Here is a 20,468-nt window from a genome sequence, read left to right on the forward strand (position 1 = left end):
ACCAACCCAGTCTGTATTAATAAAATCTAATTGGATGAAGGAATGTATGTGAACCTCTCCCAGATATGCAGCTACAGTAAGAATCAAGGTACACTGTGCAGGTATTCATGGACCAGATTCTCATGCACATATAAATTAGTGTACATGGAGAATTCCATTAAATCCCACAAGCAGGAGGCTCTCTGGTTGTTCTCATTTGATGATGACTAAAAACTGAGCCTTTAGTGTCACCAGCCCAGTCCTGTGGAACACTCTGCCAAAAGAGATTCAGTGAGCACCTTCCATGCCAACTATTAAATGTCTGCTGACAATTTTTCTATTTTGCCAGGCATATACAGACAATTAAGAGTACAACGCCCACAATGGTCTGCTGACGCTTGCTTTTAATTCTTTTGCTTTTGCTTTTTTAACTTTTTATGATTTTATACTATGGTTTGGTTTTATATAGTAATCAACTGCTGTGGTATATTTTTTATGATACAGTGGTATATAAATAAAGACCATTTACATGCACAACAGACTATTGTCAGTCAGTTACCTTTCCTTCCTAAGTTATACTGGGTAAAGGCTTATGATCACAGCTTTTTCTAAGGCTCAATATCTCAGCAAAAACAGGACTAGACTCTGTGAGATTAATGGGGGGGGGGGAGAAACACCTGCAACAAGATGTTGTCGTGTGCTGGAAAAGCAGAGCCAGCCAGCTCTGGCAAAGGCTCTCACCTTTGTTTTATCTGCCTCAAAAGGCAGGCACCTTTTTAAACTTCTTCTGAATCAAGGCAATTAACTTCTGCTCAATGCAAACTCAAAGAAAGCACAACGGTCTGACTTCAAATGAAACACGAGCTATACATGCACTAGCACTCTTCAGGTTCAAGTGAGTTTTTGAATTCTTGAAATGAGAGCAACCAGGCTCTGTAGCCTGCTTGGGTGAGAAATCGATGGGGGACTTGAATGTTAGAAAATTAGGACAGACAAAAGGAAGGACTTCTTCACATTTTAAAAAAAGTGCAGGGGAAAATTACGGAATTTGCTAGCACAAAATGTAGTAATGGCTGACAATTCAGACAGCTTTAAAAGGAGGCTAGCCAGATTCATGGATGACAAGACTTTCAATGGCTACTAGTTTTGATGGTTGTATACCACCTCCAATATCAAGAGGTGGTATTCCTCTGAATATCAGTTGCTTGGAAGCGTAAGTGAAAAACTGTTGCACTCAAGTCCTTCTTGTAGGCTTCCCATAGTCATCTACTTAGCCACTGTGAGAACAGGATGCTAGGCCAGGTGGGCCTTTGGTCTCCTCCAAAAGGACTCTTCTTATGTTGGTATGGAAGTTGCTTTACTTTCTTGAATTATTTATGCATAAATCAATACGTAAGGCAAAATTAAAGGTTTAGATATGTGAGCTGCCGTTAACAGCTGAAAAAGGAACGTGTTATATGGCAAAACTACTTCCATGACCATGGGCACCCATATACCACACAAAATGACATTTGCTGTGTTAGAGAAATAGTAACACATTTACAAAAGGTTATCCTAGTGTCGTACTACCTATAGAAATAACTTTTGTTATGGCATTACTGTTCACAAGCAATACATATTACATACGCATGCACACACGCACACACGCACGCGCGCGCACACACACACACACTTTCTCACATACACATTACACATACACATACACATTACACATACACACACACTTTCTCACATACACATTACAGTGTCTACTGTAATATATACAATATATAAGCATATATGAATTCTATCTAGGCACAGGGACACTGGGAAGCCAGCTGAGCTTGTGAAAGTGAAGAGAAAACATGGCAGGACAAGACATATTGAAACAGCAAGTGCAGCACATTCTGATACCCCACTGCCTCCCATGTCTCTGTATGTTTTCAGGCTTAAATGTCAGGTGTGCCGATTAAAAATACAGCTCAAAACAGCAACAACCCAGCAGCAGTATAGCAACACCTTTATAAGGAACAATTGAAAGTTACAAAGTAGCAAGCTAGCATGACAAAGAACTCTTCCTCAAATTTAATGTTAAACTAAACTAAATGGGGAGAAGAATGAAGGTTTTTGGTAAACCCCAGTTTGCAATGGGGGACAGTCTATAAACTGTGAAATCCCATGCATGTATACTCAAAATTAAGATCCCCTGCATCCATTGGGATTTACTCCCAGGTAAATGAATGCAGAATTCAAGTTACAAGAAAGGAGATTCGCATTAAACATCAGGAAGAGCTTTCTGACTGTAAGAGCTGTTCAACAGTGGAACAGACTTTGTCCAGAGGTTGTGGAGTCTCCTTCATTGGAGGTTTTTAAGCAGAGGTTGGATGGCCATCTCTCATAGATGCTTTAAATGATATTTGTGCATTGCAAGGGGTTGGTTTATATGACCTTCAGAGTCCCTTTCAACTCTACAATTCTATGATTCTATGGGTTTAGGGTTTTTTATTTGTTTAAAATAAAGGTAACAACTAAAGGTTAAGGTTTTAATTTATTTTCTTTTTAAATGCTGTAGTCCCGTGGAAAAATATACAAAATATAAATATGGCGTTCTTGTTAGATGGAAACATAGGCATTTCTTACATGGTATTTCATGTGTTTATGGGCCTGCACGCACATCTGTGCGCACACTCAAATACATTCTCCAGATTCTAGGCAAATACAGCAATGCAGTCCCATGACTAAGAGGTACTCAACTGGAACTCCAGAAATTCATTTCCAGTTTCCTACACCTCTAGGACTAGTGGCTTAATTCCCTCATTCTATGGCTCTATTCCCAGATGTAAGCTGAAAATGGCCCATCCTTACATTACAAGGGTGTTTTAGGAATATGAACACACAGCGAGGAGTTCAGATCCAAGAGCACTGTAACTCATTGAAGTTTTTTAAATTGACCAAAAGATAGATGGCAATATAAACACAGGGAGCACAGATGTCTGCTGTGTACACTGGAGGAAAACACCACCATTAAACTACATTTTGAAAGATTTAATGCTTTACGATGGCTCTGTATGTTCCAGTGATTTATTGGCTGGAAGAGATCAGAAGACTGACAGAGGTCAATGAATCGTTTCATAAAGGCTAGAAAAAGAGGAAAAAACATTTCCTTAGTATTTTCAAAGGAGGCTAAGAGGATAAATCAGGGACCAAAACCCATGGAATCTCTCAAGAGCCTCTGAAAAGGGGGGAAATCAAAGCATTAACGTTTTGAAGATTTCATAGAACAGAAATGATAGATGGAAAGAAAAATCTATTAAATGTCTACTATACTGAAGTCATTGCAGGACTATTTCCCTACCGTTTTGCTCCACTTCTTTTTGCTTTGCCCAGTTTTGTTTTAACACTTATAAAGGGAGATGTCTAATCATACATGTTTAATGTCCACCCCCTAAGTTTTTTCCTTATTTTAAGCAAAATGATTTGTATTCACATGTGAAGAACGACAGCACCATCTCAGATTAAAGGTGTCATTATGAAGAACAGCTTTGTTCTAAGAATGATCAAACACATAGATACATAAATGGCTTCCATTTGAAAGCTGCTAGAACAGACCACCACTAGGAGATTCAAGACAACAATCTGAATTTCCAACTTTGGTCTTTCCAAGCTGTTCAATAAAAGTTTAAGTGGGTTATTACTGCAGAACAAATATGAAGTAAACAAAATCCTGCTTTTAAAAATACTTTAGCTGCCTTGACTATTATAAAGTTATGGAAACTCACCAGGGTAAAGATGTCTGTGAATGATGTCAGTCAGAGACAGCCTCCGAAGGTGCAAGGCAATAATGGTCCTCTCTTGTGCAACTGTTCAAAGGAGGAGGAGGAGGAGGAAGGAAGGAAAGCAGGTATGAGATTAAGACACATGATTTTAACATGGTAATTCTCTAATATAGCAGATGGATGCATCCAGTTTTCACACCTTTTCCCATTACGTTTCTATTCCATGTGCAGCCCTTTATACTGGAGTTATAACAAACATATTGTTCTCTTACAAAACAAAACACAAATGAAGTATGGCAGGTGTCTATAAAAGGGAGGGCCTTTTTAGTAGTGGGTCCCCAGTTGTGGAATACCCTCCCAGCATGGTGTATGGAGCCAGCATAGTGTAGTGGTTAAGAGCGGTAGACTTGTAATCTGATGAACAAGGTTTGCATCCCCGCTCCTCCACATGCAGCTGCTGGGTGACCTTGGGCCAGTCACACTTCTCTGAAGTCTCTCAGCCCCACTCACCTCACAGAGTGTTTGTTGTGGGGGAGGAAGGGAAAGGAGATTGTTAGCTGCTTTGAGACTCCTTAAGGGGAATGAAAGGTGGGCTATCAAGTCCAAACTTTTCTTACATTGCAGCATTTTTAGTGCCATGAGAATATATTTTCATTTCCCCCTGGACTGTCTATGTTTTAGTTTTTTCCATCCTTTCCAGTTACAGTGCAATCTGTTCCTGGTTTTACTCTAGTTTTATTTTCACAGCATCATCATGTGTAAAGTTACCCTAAGAGGTCCTAGTTTCAAAACAGAACTGTGCCATCCCTGTCAATAAAGGATGATATTCTCATCAAGGAAAGTTTGTTCATAGCATTTCAGAAGGAGCACATGCATAAGTATTTACAAAAGAATATCCCTCTCTCCAGCCTCCCTGCTTGCCAAGCTCCTGGCCCTCCAATCCTCTTGTCTACCTGTCTGCATTCCTGCTTGAATTTCCCAAAATTCCTCTTGTAGCTTCCTTGACACAGACCCTGGCCCTGCTGGGCTACATATATGTGGCCCAAACATCCAGTGTTTTCCTCGGAGCCCTCCTCTGAGATATGCTCAGCTCTTAACTCAGGTTCCAATCCTGGCAGCTCTTGCACTTCCATCACTCTGCATGCCCGGCGAATTACAGCCTACCAATGAAAACAGTCCTCAGCTTTGGGACCTCCCCTTCTGGAAATTAAATCAAAAGACACTCGAACATCACAGGTGACAAGCACCATTGGCATAAGAAATTATCAGTGGCTTTATATCACTGGTATTAACTTTTACAAATGAATACAAGGTCTCTCACCAAATCCAAGCAATCTAACACTGGTCCCATAAAAAGCATTTGGTGTCATACTGAGCCAGATATTTGATCAAGAGCTGGAGAAAACAGTACTTCAGTGGTGCATTCTCTTTTAATTACTATAGAGTTATTTTGCTTAGGATGCACCAGCTCACATATGGCATCCCATCTCCTCAGTCACCTTCCGTGCAATCTACAGATGCCCTCCCCACTCTCCAGCTGTACAGTTGGTCCTGTAAACAGCTGAGGAATGTGATGAGCAAGAGGCCCTTGGAATCTCAACATGACAGAAGAGGAGGCAGGTAGCAGTAAGAAGACCATGGCAGGCTGCAAGGTGAATGCCAACTGTAGCCTCTGAAGCACTTCTTTACTGCCCCTGGAAAACATCAGCCTGTTGAGGAGCCAGAAGGTTGAGCAACTAGCCCTATCCTAGTGAGCACCTGTAGAGATTTTGCCACATCTGTAGCTGTTTCTAGGGAAAAGTCTACTGTTTGGGCAACTGTTTGTGGATGGCATCTGAGTTTGTGGGGACAGCACACATGCAACTCATGAATGTATAACGTGATTCGCGGTGCACCTGGTTTCTGCTATTTTAGAATTTCTGCTATTTTATATTTATTGGATGGGTTTATTGTATTTTTGTGTTTGCTGTAGTTTTAGTGTTCGCCACTTTGAGGACCTTAGCCAAAAACATTTGGCAGTTTCAGGTGCTAAACTGTAATAGTTTTCAGGGGTTTAGAAAACCAAGGTAGAAACTAGGTAACAGAACGTTCCCAGCCCTTGTTATACAAGGCCAGATTGTTGTCTCTGACATTTTGCCAGGCTGTAAATCAAACAAGCAACGAGGAAACTCAGTAAGATATCCTATAAAGCCTTTTCATTTTATGCAGGAAATTAATGAAGTTAATATGGTGTGTTCTCTGAGAGAACTTAGCTGTCTGACAAATCTTTAAGTCCCTTTTGGGAAGAACAGGGAATCTAAGTATCATGAGTAGAATGGCCCTTTAAAGTAGTAGGCAATTTTAAATACACGTGAACACAACATAGGGGTATCTTTGTAGAAACAAATTAATTGAAGGGGGTATGGAGATTTGAGTGGTGGAAGCACAAGGAGATCCCTCTGTGTCACCCGCTGCCACCAGCAAACTACTCTTCATTCCCCATTGGTAGTTTCCTAGTATAAATCACTACTCTGCATATTGCGTCTCTTTGCTAAAACAGCTTTAGGTTAACAATCAGACAACACTGAATAAGGGCAGCCCGAGGGGTCCCCGGGGGCCATACCCCTAGCCCACATCCGGACATTGGATAGAAGCCACACTCCCGGATCCCTTTAACAAGATACCCTTAATGAGGAGGGGCAGGTGGAGGCTACAGCACCCCCCCCCCAACAAAGCTTACCCATTATCTAACCTCACAAAGTTGTGACAATTGCTACGAGGTCAGCGAAAACCAAATGGCTGGAGTCAATTTGCCAAGTGGAAAAAATCCTGCCTGGTCCCAAAATATGGCAGCCAACATTTGTCCATAGCAAGGTCATATCAAGGTAAATCATAAAAAGAGATGGGTGGGTAGAAGATCGGGCAAAGGGACACAAGAGGACAGTCTCCTGGCCGCAATGTGGTTTAAATTTTCTGTGGCCACGCCCCCCACCGGTGCTGATTGGACAGTGAGGGCCGCCCCTGGGCCAGGCCCCGCCTAGCACTGGCAACACAGCCAAACAGTGACAAGGAGGGCGTTGATCTCCACCCCCGGCCAGTTCCTGCCTACCAAGTAAGGTAAGCGGACTATCCTTATGAGTACTTACAAAAGTCCCTCACAACTGGCATTTCAAAAATGGTTGCATGCTTTTTTGGGGGGAAATAACATTGTAAAATATGGGGTTTGATTCTTCTCCAACATATTCAGTCAGTTTCTACAAGAGCTTCCTTTAAATAGACTAGAAGCTGTCCAGTCTGCTCAGTTTCTCCATCCCATTGACTTGTATGAGATGGGAAGATAAAATAAACAAGGCTTTTCCCCTCTTCAACCAAATTTCCTCCGCCCACCTCCAATACTCTTGAATAATTATCATCTAATGCTAAAGAGGATGATGTTCCTGCTGCTCTGCAGAAATGATGATTAATGAATTTCACAGTAAACTTTACCACTAGATATCATTTTTCTATTTAAATTATTATAATACAGAAAGTGAATCAGCAAGATATATAATTTCAAAGATAAATCTTTGCTTTTCTACTAGCCTTTGACTATTTTAAATGTTGCTCCTTATTTTCTCTCTATTGTGGCACTCCAAGAACGAGAAAGCCCTGGCATATGTGCGCATTTTATAGCAGCTTACCTTGACATCTGTTTGTAATTTAGCCCATACACTGATTCAGTCTCAAGTTGGCTCCTGGAAGACAATGTGGTAAATTTAAGTCGTGGCACCTGAATTCTAGAAGCCTGATTACGGAGGTGTCTCTGGCAAGATGGCTCTCCATGGATCAGAATTCCAGGAGACAGAGAATGAAAAAATGCTCCTCCATGCCTTTGCATGAAAACGCACATGTGGAGAAAGAACTGTAACTCAGTAGCAGAGGACATTCTCTGCAAGTTGAAAGCCCCATGTTCAAACCTTACAGAGTCACTACCAGCTGCTATAGACTAGGTGCGGGTAACCTTTGGCCTTCCAGATGTTGCTGAACTTCTGTTCACCATGCTTGCTGGTGCTGGTGCAAACTGTAGTTCAGCAACATCTGGAAGGTCAAAGGTTACCCACAACACCGACCTAGGTGAACAAATGGTCAATGAGCAAATGGTCTAGCTTGGTCTAAGGCAGCTTCCTGTGCCTGCCTGCCTTCTTCCACTTCATTGTCACTGACACTCATTTTCTTTTAAAACAGTGGAGCTGGTTATGAAAAAGGACATACTAAAACGCAGAACTGCCAGGAGTTGTACTGTGCGAGTTTTCTTCAAATCAGCTGCAGCAGCATGTTGTCCCAGCCTTGGCCAGCAAATAGCCCTGAGCTCCCTGCTGCTAATGGATCATAGACCTCTTCTGAAAATGTGCACTGCAAGTCAAAGCCAACTGGGTGGAGCTTCGGCAAGCACATATCCATTACTGTGAGCAGCATGACATTGGCAAGCACACACACAGGCCACACATTAGCCCATGCAGCTTCACTGAACATCACTAAACAAAAGTGATCATAAAACGAATTCTTCCCTGTGTTTTGAAAATGCTCACATAAAAGACTGAGAAATTCACTCAACATCTAATTAAAACCCTCCAGAAAGGACTCTAGAGATTGTGGGATTTTCAAGCTCCAGAAAATGTTAATTTTCACTGCGTGGTAGAAAAAAGGAAGGGAGCCCATGACTCACCCCTCGGACATTTTTCGATGGCAGACATTGCTAATTCATATCTACACGAGAGGTTTTCCAGTCTGAAAGCACTACCCCTCCCTTGCTGTGATGCTGTTAGAAAACACAACTGCACGTTTCAGAAATTAAGCCTAATCAGCGTCAGTGTGCCTGTTTCATTCCTTCTCTCACTTTTCATCCTAGAGAAAAAGGTTAAGACATGCAATGTGGGACTTAAACCTACCCCCATCAATAACTGCAGAATCATGGTTAACAGACAAGTCTTGACTATTGACTTTGCCTCCAAATAAAAGACACTGTGTCTAAACTTACAGACAGCCGTCTCTACAGATTTATAAATTATCTATGTGGTCTCCCCTCTGCTGCTACATATTCTGTCACCTTCTAGAGCCAGCCCTTTCCAATATCCTCTTTTGGCTTATTTCTTTCACATTCTACAGCAGCGCCTCCCAATTATATTTACACCTTTTAGCAGAATTTGTGTTTCCAAGAGATAAAGCTCCCAAGACCCACTCACATCAGACTTAGCACGAAAATCAAAACATTTTGGTGACGTTCCAATGAGGACATCACATTAACTTATTGTCTCCTTATATAGACTGCTATTTGAACCTACTGGTTAGCTCAGTGGGTTAGAGAGCAGCGCTGATGATGCCAAGGTTGCAGGTTCAATCCTCATACAGACCAACTGCATATCCTTGCATTGCAGGGGGTTGGACTAGATGACCCCCAGGGTCCCTTCCAACTCTAGAAGTCTATGAGTCTAAGTACACACATATTTTTGAATGTAAAGTTTGAAATAAGATTGTTGACAGACTTGAACTATACACCCTGAGGGGTAAAAGAAATGAAAGGTTCCCTTCAAGCATTCTTCCACTCAGAGTTGCTGCAGTTTGTACTTTTCCCACATTGCTCAAATAACATCAAAAGCTCCAGGTCACATGGGTGAACCCACAAATGACCAGCACTGTGCTCCTCCCCACCAGCACTGCTGCAGAGGAGCCCCTAGGAGCTGAATGGGCACTGGGGAGGTTATCTGTGCAAGTCATGCACACTCACCCTTCTCCAGAAGCATTGCTTTCCATTTGTTTGCTGCTGTAGGACTAGGGAATGTTATGTATGACAGACACGTGGATTCTGCATTGATTTCACAGGCTTCACACCTCTCTGGACACAGCAAAAAATGACAAGATCCATTTATGCCTTACTCTACTTCTGCAACCATAGTTTGCTGAAACTTCTACACGATTGTTTGCTTTGTTACAAGTGGCATATGAATACTTGTCGAAAGAGAAACACAATGTCTTTAACAAAAATAATCTGGTTTTTTTTTCAGATACCCCTGGACTCCTCTTACTTTCTACATGTCTGTAATGGTTCTAAGGGGGTTGCTCATGCGTAAGTTGCCGCCACTCCTGGCTAGGTTGCCTGGTTGAACCCTTTCCCTCTGGACAGCCTTGCACTCGTGGCTGTCTCAGTCGCTGGCAGAATCTGTCAGTGGGCGTTTCTTGAACTTCTTCCAGCAAAGAAGTTCTTTGATGCCCAGTCGCCTCCTACTCTCCCTGCACGGAAGTCTTCTGCGCAGGGAGGGTGTGGGCAGCGGAGGACTCGTGCTCTCCCCGCTGGTCTCTGGTGAGGAGTCCAGGAGCCTTTTCTCCGATTCCCCCATCTGCCCCCCTTCTCCACTGGTGCTACGCTGATTTCCTTCCCCAGCAGATGGGCTGCCTCTCTCCCTACTGGGACCCTCTCCGGCATCCCTCTGGAGCCCTCTCTCCTCCTTTGGCTCCGATGGCAGTTCCCTGACAATGTCCAATCAAACTCCATGCAACAAAGGCCCATGAAGAGCCAAGTTGAGTTTCCTAGGGCTAAACAAATGTGTGATGGACAGTTCCATAATTCTTTCCTTTTATTATGTTGTTTTAAAATAGAAAGCAAGAGAGGGAAGCTGAAAACACACTCCGGAGTCAGGGAGCTGAGGGAATATTATTGTTCTGCTCCAACTTTTCTCTTCTGGCCAATTGCTGCTGAAAAGTACAGTGGTACCTTGAGTTAAGAACTTAATTCGTTCTGGAGGTCCGTTCTTAACCTGAAACTGTTCCTAACCTGAGGTACCATTTTAGCTAATGGGGGCCTCCTGCTACTGCTGCGCTGCCACGGCGCAATTTCTGTTCTCATCCTGAAGCAAAGTTCTTAATCTGAGGTACTATTTCTGGGTTAGCGGAGTCTGTAACATGAAGCGTCTGTAACATGAAGCATCTGTAACCCGAGGTACCACTGTATCTACTACCTAAGATGCTTTTTCCCCCGGTTATGAAAGGACACTGAATATACCATTCACTTGAGTGGCAGCCATGGCCTTGTTTCCACCTCTTCCAGGTAGGAAAGGATATCAGTGGATAAATGGCAGGAGCGGGAAGGGCTAAGCAGCTCCTCTCCCTGCCAATCTTCTATTCCTGACTTTCTGCAATTGCTTCCTGTTCAGAAAGAAAGCTGAGAGGAGGAAGAATAATTGACTGCCAGTCATATGAACTTTGACCCTAAGTTGCACCTCAGGATTTTGAGCCCAAGCATTCCATAGCATTAATTACAGCAGATATTTTGAAACATTTTGCGTTATCTGTCAAAGAAAAACTCTGCATGTTGCAGAGGCCACACACTCACAGTCTACATGGACTGCTGACCAGGCTTGTTTGGCCTCGCTGTCATAGTGTGTTGGTGAAATTCTGGTGTAAGATGGATGGGGAAGATGTGACCCTTCTTATGTTGCTGGACTACAGCTCCCATCATTCCTGACCGTTCGGTCATGTTGGTTGGGAATGATGGAGTTAGAGTCAACACCACCTGGAGAGCCACAGATTCCCAACTCCCACTGTAAGAGATGACCAATGACAGGAGACAAGCTGTCTCTCAGGTAACCTTGTCTGTCATTATGTACATGGGCACTGAAGAACTCTGGATAAGCTTCCTAAAAACCTAAGGGTTCCCCTGAAACACAGTGTGAAGCCCCTTGAACTACACAACAGTTCTTCAGCAGGAAGCTCAGAGAAACTCAAGATGTGGGTAGACCAATTCAAACCCTCCAACTGTTTTGACTTTGTGCGCATCAGTGCCTCGGAGCTGTGCCTCGGCTGCCATAACTAAATGGTGCATCACCAACGCATGGTTCCATTTAGACTCAAGAGCACAGCCAGCACCATGTCAAAATATTTAGTGTTACATGCTATGTAGTGTTTGTGCCCAGTAGTTCCTGGTTTTAAGAGGGATATTATTTCACAATTTTTTTAAGCCTATCTGGAAGACAGGTTCAGCTCCATGCTGAGAAAAAGTCCTCAAAACTGACGTCTCGTCTTTGCTCTGTTGACATCCATGCTCATGAAAGCAAGCATTCTGGCAGCCAGCGCCCAGAAGGACAGCATGGCTGCAGGCAGCTGTTCTCTCATTCTGCTCTAGCCAAGTAGTACTAGGCTCTCAGTAATTTCCATCAAACAGCTGGCATCAGGACAGGGCATCGGATAAAAGTACATTCGAAAGAATACAACATGGCCACCAATGAATTATGGGTATCTTCGGAAAGGAAAGAAGTCACATTCACGAGGAACCTTCACATGCAACTTTACAACAGGATTCCCTATACACTCCCCAGGCAGCCACATACTTCTTAAGCAATTGCCTTCCTAGACAATTTCAACTTCACAGTATTATGTCATGCCTGCTTTTAATGCTGCCCTGGTGCATTCTCTTCAGCGACTAAATCTATGCCTGTGATTTACCATAAAAACTGTTGTCTAGCTATAACATCAAAATATATATACTGTGTATTTTTTCCCCCTGTAGGTAGGGAACGACTACTTAGCTACTACATACATTTGGAATACTGCTTTCTGGGAAAGACTAATCAGCAGTTGTGACTCTGAAGTGCAGTGGGAGAGTATTCCAGAGCAGTCTTGCACCCTCCTGGGCAGAAAGGAGCTAATTGCTCTGAAACCGACATCCCTCTTTGACAGCACAACACTCTTGGACACCGATTAGGAACACACAGAGATCCTGGGGAAATCAGCACAAAAGGACAAGCTCTCTGATGAATGGTTGTATCCAGGACCCACCTGTGAATTCTTAGCATCAAAGAGTTATGTACAAGTAAGAGCACACCCTGCAAATAAGAGAGAAAATATCCAAAGAGAACCATGTAAGCTCAGCACTCCCTCATCCCTTAAGAACAGTTTGCCTCCTAATTTTACTCACTGAAAGCGATGCTTTTGCCATTCTATAAGCCCAGCAAGACCATTTTCCCTACTTGAGTCTGCATGTTTTGCATCGGACTGCAGGGATAAATAGACTGCTTATACTGCTTTGCTTATTTTCATGGTGACTTTGTTAAAGATTGATGTTATACCATGCAAGTCATACTCTCATTCAGACTAAATCTGATGTGTTTCTAGATTTGTAGTACACTGCTGCAAAACATACTCCTGATGACTGTTAGGTTTTGTTTTTCCTTAAAAGAGTTACAGCCCTGGACTCTCAACAGACACCAAACCCATTTCTGTAGGATGTGTTCAACCAGGGACTTTTCTGGACCTTGGTTGAACAGATTCTATAACTAGAAACATCAAAAATGAAGTCTTGTGCTAGTTCTATACCTCTAACTCAGCCATTCCCAACCTGGGGGTGCCCTCCAGATGTTTCGGACTGCACTTCCAATTGTCCCTGCCCATTGGAGGTCCCTTCAGGGTCCCTTTCCAGCTGTATAATTCTGATTCTATGATGGGAGTTATAGCTCAAAACACCCAGAGGGCTGCTTTAATTTATGGCACTCTTCTAAGGGTCTAAGGAAGCACTTAGAGCACTGAAGTCTTCCTAGGTCATTTAAAAAACTCTCACTCACAAAACACAGTAAGAATGTCCCCGCTTTAAAGATTTGTTTGTAAATAATGGATTGTTTTTGTTTTTATTCATAAATACTTGCATATTGCAGTACACACACACACACACACACACACACTATAAATATATACAATAAAAAGCAAAAAAAACCTCCACCCTAAAATCACAAATCATACACTATTATAGAAGACGTTTCCTTAATTGTGCATAAACACCTGTCAGGGCACTTGGTACTCTTGGAGTTGGGGCTCTACTCAATACCACAGGAAAGTGGCTTTTGCCACCCACAGCCTAGGTGTCAGAAATGTCATTCGCCCAGCAGAAATTACTACCACCAAGCAAGCGCTAAAGTCAGTCTTTGTATTCACTGAGCTTACTACAAAAAGTTCCTTCTCTTTGCATGGTTTAGGAAGTGCATGGTAGCTATCCTCTCAGCACTTCACACCAAGATCATTGAGAACTCTGGTTGTCTTTCCCAACACTCACTTTCTAAGTACACGGTCCCTGCTTTGGTAAGGAAAATTACTCGGGGTCTTATTGGCTGTGCCCCCAACAAGAAATTTATTCAACGTCTCAGGCAAAATCAACAGCGTGCACACACTAGCAGCAAAGAAGACTGCCTCTCATTTCCAATCTGTCATACCAGGCAGCTAGACAAATGTTATAACAGCTCCCGTCACAGGAAATGAACTTGTCAGTGTCTCCTGAAAGCTGAAACCCAGGGCGGCTCAGTCTCACAAAGCTGCGAGTCAACTCCCAACCTTCTCCCACACATGGAGGCTGGAGCTGCAGGGATGAGTGTGGGTAAGTGCTGGCCCTACCGTTGGGCAGACTGAGGGAGATGATAAAGGACAAGGATAAGCAGCAAAGGGGGGAGGACACAGGCCACTGAAGCTAGCCTGGTGCCGTCAGGTACGGTGGAGGACACTGTCCTGCTGCCAGTGTTTACATGAGAATTCACAGTCTTAGGCCAGTCACCTTCTGCATAAGGAACAGGAAGGGGTAGGAGTTCATCCTTCACCTTAGGCAAGGAAATGTTTTGGGTCAGCCCAGACTAGGGACTGTCCTGGTAGTTGCTCCACAGAGGGCAGCAACAGCAGCACATTCACCATGAGAAGCAAGGGAAGACAAAATGCAGAAGCCTGGGCACAGAATGGCTCTTTAAATAACTTTCTGTACACCATGTGAAGCCCACAAAACTGGACTCCAGGTTATGTCCTCCACCACCACACGTTCCTGCAATCATTAAACTTACAAGGCTGGGGGTATCGCTGCAAATCTTAGCATACATGTGGAAAATAAATGAATAAAGATTACTCCCAAAGGTTGCGTAAAATATGGGGTGGGTGGTGGTCATGTGTGTGTGTGTGTGTGTGTGTGTGTGTGTGTGTGTATATATATATATGCAGGTTTTGGTGTCCTCGGGTGTCTTCCCGTGTAAAAGTTTTACACGGGAAGACACCCGAGGACACCAAAACCTGCATTCCTGTACCCGTGAAAATCTACGAAAGCATATATATATATATATATATATATATATATCCAGCATTGTATGTTTAAAGGCATTGCTATTGCTATTCCACTCTAAATAAGTAAAGGTAAAGGTACCCCTGCCCGTACGGGCCAGTCTTGACAGACTCTGGGGTTGTGCGCCCATCTCACTTAAGAGGCCAGGGGCCAGCGCTGTCCGGAGACACTTCCGGGTCACGTGGCCAGCGTGACATCGCTGCTCTGGCGAGCCAGAGCTGCACACGGAAACGCCGTTTACCTTCCCGCTAGTAAGCGGTCCCTATTTATCTACTTGCACCCGGGGGTGCTTTCGAACTGCTAGGTTGGCAGGCGCTGGGACCGAGCAACGGGAGCGCACCCCGCCGCAGGGATTCGAACCGCCGACCTTTCAATCGGCAAGCCCTAGGCACTGAGGCTTTTACCCACAGCGCCACCCGCGTCCCTGCACTCTAAATGCTCTTCTTAAAAAAAAAACAAAAAACAAGAGCAGCTCGTTTTTTCCTTCTCCTTGAACCAAGTTTTATTTATTTATTTAAAAATAAACTGCATATCGTTTAATATACATGATCCATACATTCTATTTAGAGCGTGTATGTCTATATCTTTGTTAAGGACTAAACAACCAGTATTATGCAGTCTTGTGAATATCACGACGTTTTACCTACTAAAATAATTAGCCTGTTTCCTTTGATTGCTTTAAGTGTTTTGATTATAGGTTACTGACAACGGGGACTATAATTTTTATATTTAAGCACAGTACCTAGCAAAGAGACTGTTATTTCATTTGGCTCTTCCAGGTACTATGACAGCGCTAATTAATAAGTCACTGGAAGGGAAGAGAAAAGAAAAAACTGTTTTAACTGGATGTGTTGACAGGAAACGTACTTCTTGTAGAATCACCAAGTGCAAGAAAGTCAATGTTAGAGAATTCCTAAAAAGGCAAGTGCCAGGGTAAGGAATGCAGCATTGCCTTTCAGCCAATCCATTTCAGCTGGTGAATTTCATGTTTTGTTTATTTTTTCTACCTGCTTTTCCATTGTCAAGGCTTGTTGAACACATGCTACCATGACTCAAAATCCTAGGCAAGGAGCTGAGATGCTAAGAGCAAAAAATGATCACACCATTAAGACTAATAAACAAAAACTTCTAATACAGGCAGCCATTATTTGACAAGAGTTCTGTAAATTTGTACTTTTTACTGGAAATCATATCAACGTTAACCCTTTCATGAATATCTATGTAACAAAATACTACAATAGTTATAAGCAGTGGTCACTGTTGCCTTTAAGAGAGTCAAAAAGTGTCACCTCACCTAATACTGGAGGAGCTGTTATTATTTAGACAAAAAGGTATTCAGTGTCAAGACACAAACCTGGCTCTTAATTTCCTGGCTGCCACCACAAATAGAGTAGTATGCAAAGTAACATAATTTTTCTCACCTAACAGCAAAAAGTACACAGACTCACATTGTGTCACAAAAGTTTTCCTGTGGGTAAACTCAAACAGATATTTTTCCCAGAAGGATAGTTACAATGCTATTTTACTAGAAAAAGAGGTGCCAGAACTCACCATGAATGCCTCCCTTGGTCTCTTATATTGGCAATGATGCCCACCTGAGAGGTGCCAGAACTGAGTTCTGGCTGGTTGAAAAAGCCATGGATAGTTATATAGATGGCACTAAGTAATATAATGAATAACGTCCTCTACTGCTGTTTTGCAAAATACACAGAAATGCTGTGCCCAATAGTAGTCATCCAGAAAGGCAAAGGGCATGACACTAAGCCTCCATTCTGTAAAAGCAATTCTATGTGGAATTGAATTAATTAACTCCAAACAGTTAGCTTTCTGATGATACATGGATACAGCCTAGAACATCTGAAAGAATGTACAGTGTATCTGTCAAAGAAGCTTGCACATACACAAAATGCTTTAACTGTTATATGGACATTGACTGGATCCTAGTCAGCTCACTACAAAGTTCTCCAGCAAGTATATGTAAAACAGTAGCTTGCTTTTGAGAATTTAAGAGTGAGCAATAAACTACAGAGACCAAACATGAAGATGGCAGCAGAGGCGGTTTTAGGGTAGTGCAACTGGTGCAGTCACATTGGGTGGCACACTGCAGGGGCTGATACAACAAAGCTGTAGAATGGAGCGCAAGAAGCAGGAGACGCCAAATTTTAGCATCACACAGGGTGCCACTGAAATGTGAGAGCTCAGAGTCCGCCACTGATGGCAGAATGAGCATTCTGTTATGAAAATGTAAGAGCCAAAATTGTAGTCTAGCTTGGACCCACTTCTGCATGGACATATGCAGAAGGAATATGAACAAGTAGGGCCAGTACTTTCTCCAAGTCCTGAAAGAATGATCAGTTAAGATCCCAAAGCTTTACACCATATTTTCATACGTTGTCATTCGTATGTCATACGTGTGGACGAAAACCTTAAACACATTGCAGAGTTCAGCAGAGTTCCCCAAAAAATAGACCAGAGGCAATAGTACTTCATTCAGCAGAGCTTTACTTGTGCTGAAGGCAAATGTAGCGTAATGGTTATCAAATCCAATACAATATGGATTGGCTCACTCATAATAAGACTAAACCTTAGCACTAAGCATCCTATGTACAGAAACACTGCCATGGGTACCAATGGTGGGGCATTTTGTGAAAAATCAGTTACCGCTGTCATTAAACAAATGACTTGCCTGCACAATAATATCCTGCTTTTCTGATTCAGCACTTTGGGCTAAGTCAGAACTATGGGAAATTCCTATAAGAGAAGTTAAGGTACTTGGGTAAAGTTCCCACATCACTACAACAGAGCCTCCTGTACAGATCCTGCACAGATCATGTTGCTCCAATCCATGCAGACACATGGGGAAACAGCACAGGCTTGATTGGAGAGGTTAGATACACCATAAAGAGCATACATAACTGCTGTCAAAACATCATGAAGCTACATCTTTTATGACCACAGTCATCAGATGGAGCTCAAGTTTATCATAAAAATTCTTCCAATATATACATTCTGGCCACATATATGGGTGTTCAGTCTCTTACTTCTATACAGACATGAATACGATTGCACTGTAAGTCCTCTGGATTTAAGTGAGGCATACTCCCAGGAAAGTGGGTACAGAATTGCAGCCTCAGATAGTTTTAGGATATTGCAGAAAAACTAGCTTTCTGTTACTTCCTGGGAACAAGATCCTATCCAGCACCTCTTACAACCCACTTTCCTTCATGTGTTCTGTCTTCAGTGCCCGGCTCTTTCTCCTTTTTGCACTGAAATCTCTCCCAGATTTTTAGGACAATTGCTGCCATTAAATTTGTACTGCTAGCACTCTGCTGTGCTGCAAATGTTATCTCCAAATTGCTTGGTTAATACTTGCTTGTTAAAACCTACTCACACAGCTCTAATGAAAACAAAATGCCTTTCAATGTTTTACAAGGACAGGATGTGCTTTCAAAACGACCATAAAAAGTGTAATTTTATGTCACTCAGCACTCCCTCAGTATCTGCCACAAAATTTGGAAAGAGAGGGGAGAAAATCAGCATACCATTAAAGCACAGGGCACATGAAACCATATTTATACAGGACAGATTCACTTAAATAATTACATGCTTGTGTCAACCTAGACCAGCACAACTTGAGTTTAAACCTCTTCTGAACAACTGATTTCAAGCTGAGGATATATTGAAGAGTTTTCCAATGCTACATTCCTAGCATTGGAATGTAATAAATGTAATAAAATGCAAACACGGTTATTAGGATACGTTAATAAATTAAACCAAATTCTAGCCATCACTTAACAATCAAGCTGTGAAGCAGAGATGTGAATGGAAAAAACCTTCCCAGATCCATGCAGCAATACCCTGGGTGAACAGAAGTCTTCTGCTGCTACTCAAAAGACCAGGAAAATGGTGCTAGGCAACCCTCCTTAGGAAAGGTATTCCATAACTAGAATGCAGCAGTCAGCATCTTGATTGGCTGGAAGCACCAATGTAGGACAGAGTGTAGGTGCCAAACTGCTTCTGCCTCTTGTCCCTTCACGCCAGACTAGCATACTCAGCCAAATGAGGTTAAAGATTCACATATGACCTTCCTTGGTTAAAAAGAAAAAGGGCGAGAGAAAATATGTCAGCAGAACTACCCATGCATTTCTGGAAGATCCCACCAAGCCTGGAGTCAACACCAAATGAGGGGGCCATGTCCCCCATTAGGACTTGCTAGGGCTGGTATTAGCATATTGTGTGTATGTACACACACACATATATATAATATATATATAATATATATATGGGGAAAGCCGAGCTGGACGATGGTCACCACAGACATGACTTTGGCTGCACACTGCCTGTAAGAAATACAAATCTGGACTTTCTGCGCCAGCATTTTGCTGCAATGGAACTTGGGGGATATTGTTAAGAAGAATAGCTCCCTTTGTCTTTTGAAATGACACTGAAGTGCTAGTTGCATTTCTATAGTCTGTAATGAGATTGGCTACAATGTAGGTTTCACTTTACATCCCTTTTTGTTTTCTATCCCAACAAAGCAATGCAATACAAATAGCAAGAAAGAGGCCGAAAGTGACATTTAAGGGTGTCATATCTGCAAACGGCCAAGGTTGCAAACCTATGTACATTACTCAAGAGTGAGATCCACTAAACTGACAGCCTCATCCAAGGTTATGGGCCACTGCAGTTAAGAATCGATGGTGGCAGTGATATTGAATGCTGCTTCCCAGGCATCTTAGCAACTGTTTTTAATGCTACAGAAACCCAAGTGCACCAGTGAGAGTAGGGATGCAGCCTTGCAGCTATTTCTCTCTTAAACTAATTCCTGCAAAATGTAATAACCCCATGACCAACAAACCCAGGAGGAGAGAGAAAGAGAGAGAGAGAGAGAGAGAGAGGAGGGTATGTTAATAAGAAAGAAAAGCCTGGAACTCTCTTTTACCTTAAAAACTCTCTCACACACACACACCTTAGTCAGATTAGCAATATTAACACAATCGGGGACAAAAATAGATTTCAAGCCAAAACAAAAAGCTCAACAGAACCAGGATTTAACAAAATCGCAAGATGAGATGGGATTGCAAGCCTTAGTGTAGACAGATTTCACATGCTCATTTTTCGAAACTGTGATATCATGTTTTATCCAACATCAGCTACCACAGAAAGAACTTCAGTAATCAGGTCTCAGTAATGGACACAAACGCCCCCTCCACCTCTTCCCCCCCTTTTTTCTTCCTAATGTAACCCTAATGTCCCAACAAATGAGACATTGCGCATACCTTTGTAAACCAAGAAAACTTTAATTTTATTTTTTTTAAAGTAATGGACACATACCTTTCAAAGTAGAATCATAGAGTTGGAAGAGACCACAAGGGCCATCGAGTCCAACCCCCTGCCAAGCAGGAAACACCATCAGAGCACTCCTGACATATGGTTGTCAAGCCTCTGCTTAAAGACCTCCAAAGAAGGAGACTCTACCACACTCCTTGGCAGCAAATTCCACCGTCGAACAGCTCTTACTGTCAGGAAGTTCTTCCTAATGTTTAGGTGGAATCTTCTTTCTTGTAGTTTGGGTGGGAAGTACACCTGGGAACTGCAGGTGGTATGAGGAGCCAAGAGTTGTTAGCAGACCCGTTTTC

At 42.6% G+C, this 20,468-nt stretch overlaps 1 protein-coding gene across 7 annotated transcripts in view; it reads right to left on the minus strand.

The window, feature by feature from the left end:
* TSPAN4 (tetraspanin 4) overlaps nucleotides 1-20,468 on the minus strand; it is a 500,093-nt gene that overhangs the window by 393,243 nt on the left and 86,382 nt on the right. For 4 of the 7 annotated variants that reach the window (XM_083698412.1, XM_083698406.1, XM_083698409.1 and 1 more), the window contains exon 2: nucleotides 3,738-3,818. The exons of 2 other annotated variants lie outside the window; for them this stretch is intronic. The gene's annotated coding sequence lies outside the window, so the exon portion shown is untranslated. Of the gene's footprint in view, nucleotides 1-3,737; nucleotides 3,819-7,393; nucleotides 7,449-20,468 lie in introns of those variants that run through there. One more of the 7 variants, XM_083698408.1, reaches the window with a different exon arrangement.

This window comes from Podarcis gaigeae (assembly GCF_964106915.1).
Source record: "Podarcis gaigeae genome assembly, chromosome: 1".
Lineage (NCBI taxonomy): Eukaryota > Metazoa > Chordata > Lepidosauria > Squamata > Lacertidae > Podarcis > Podarcis gaigeae.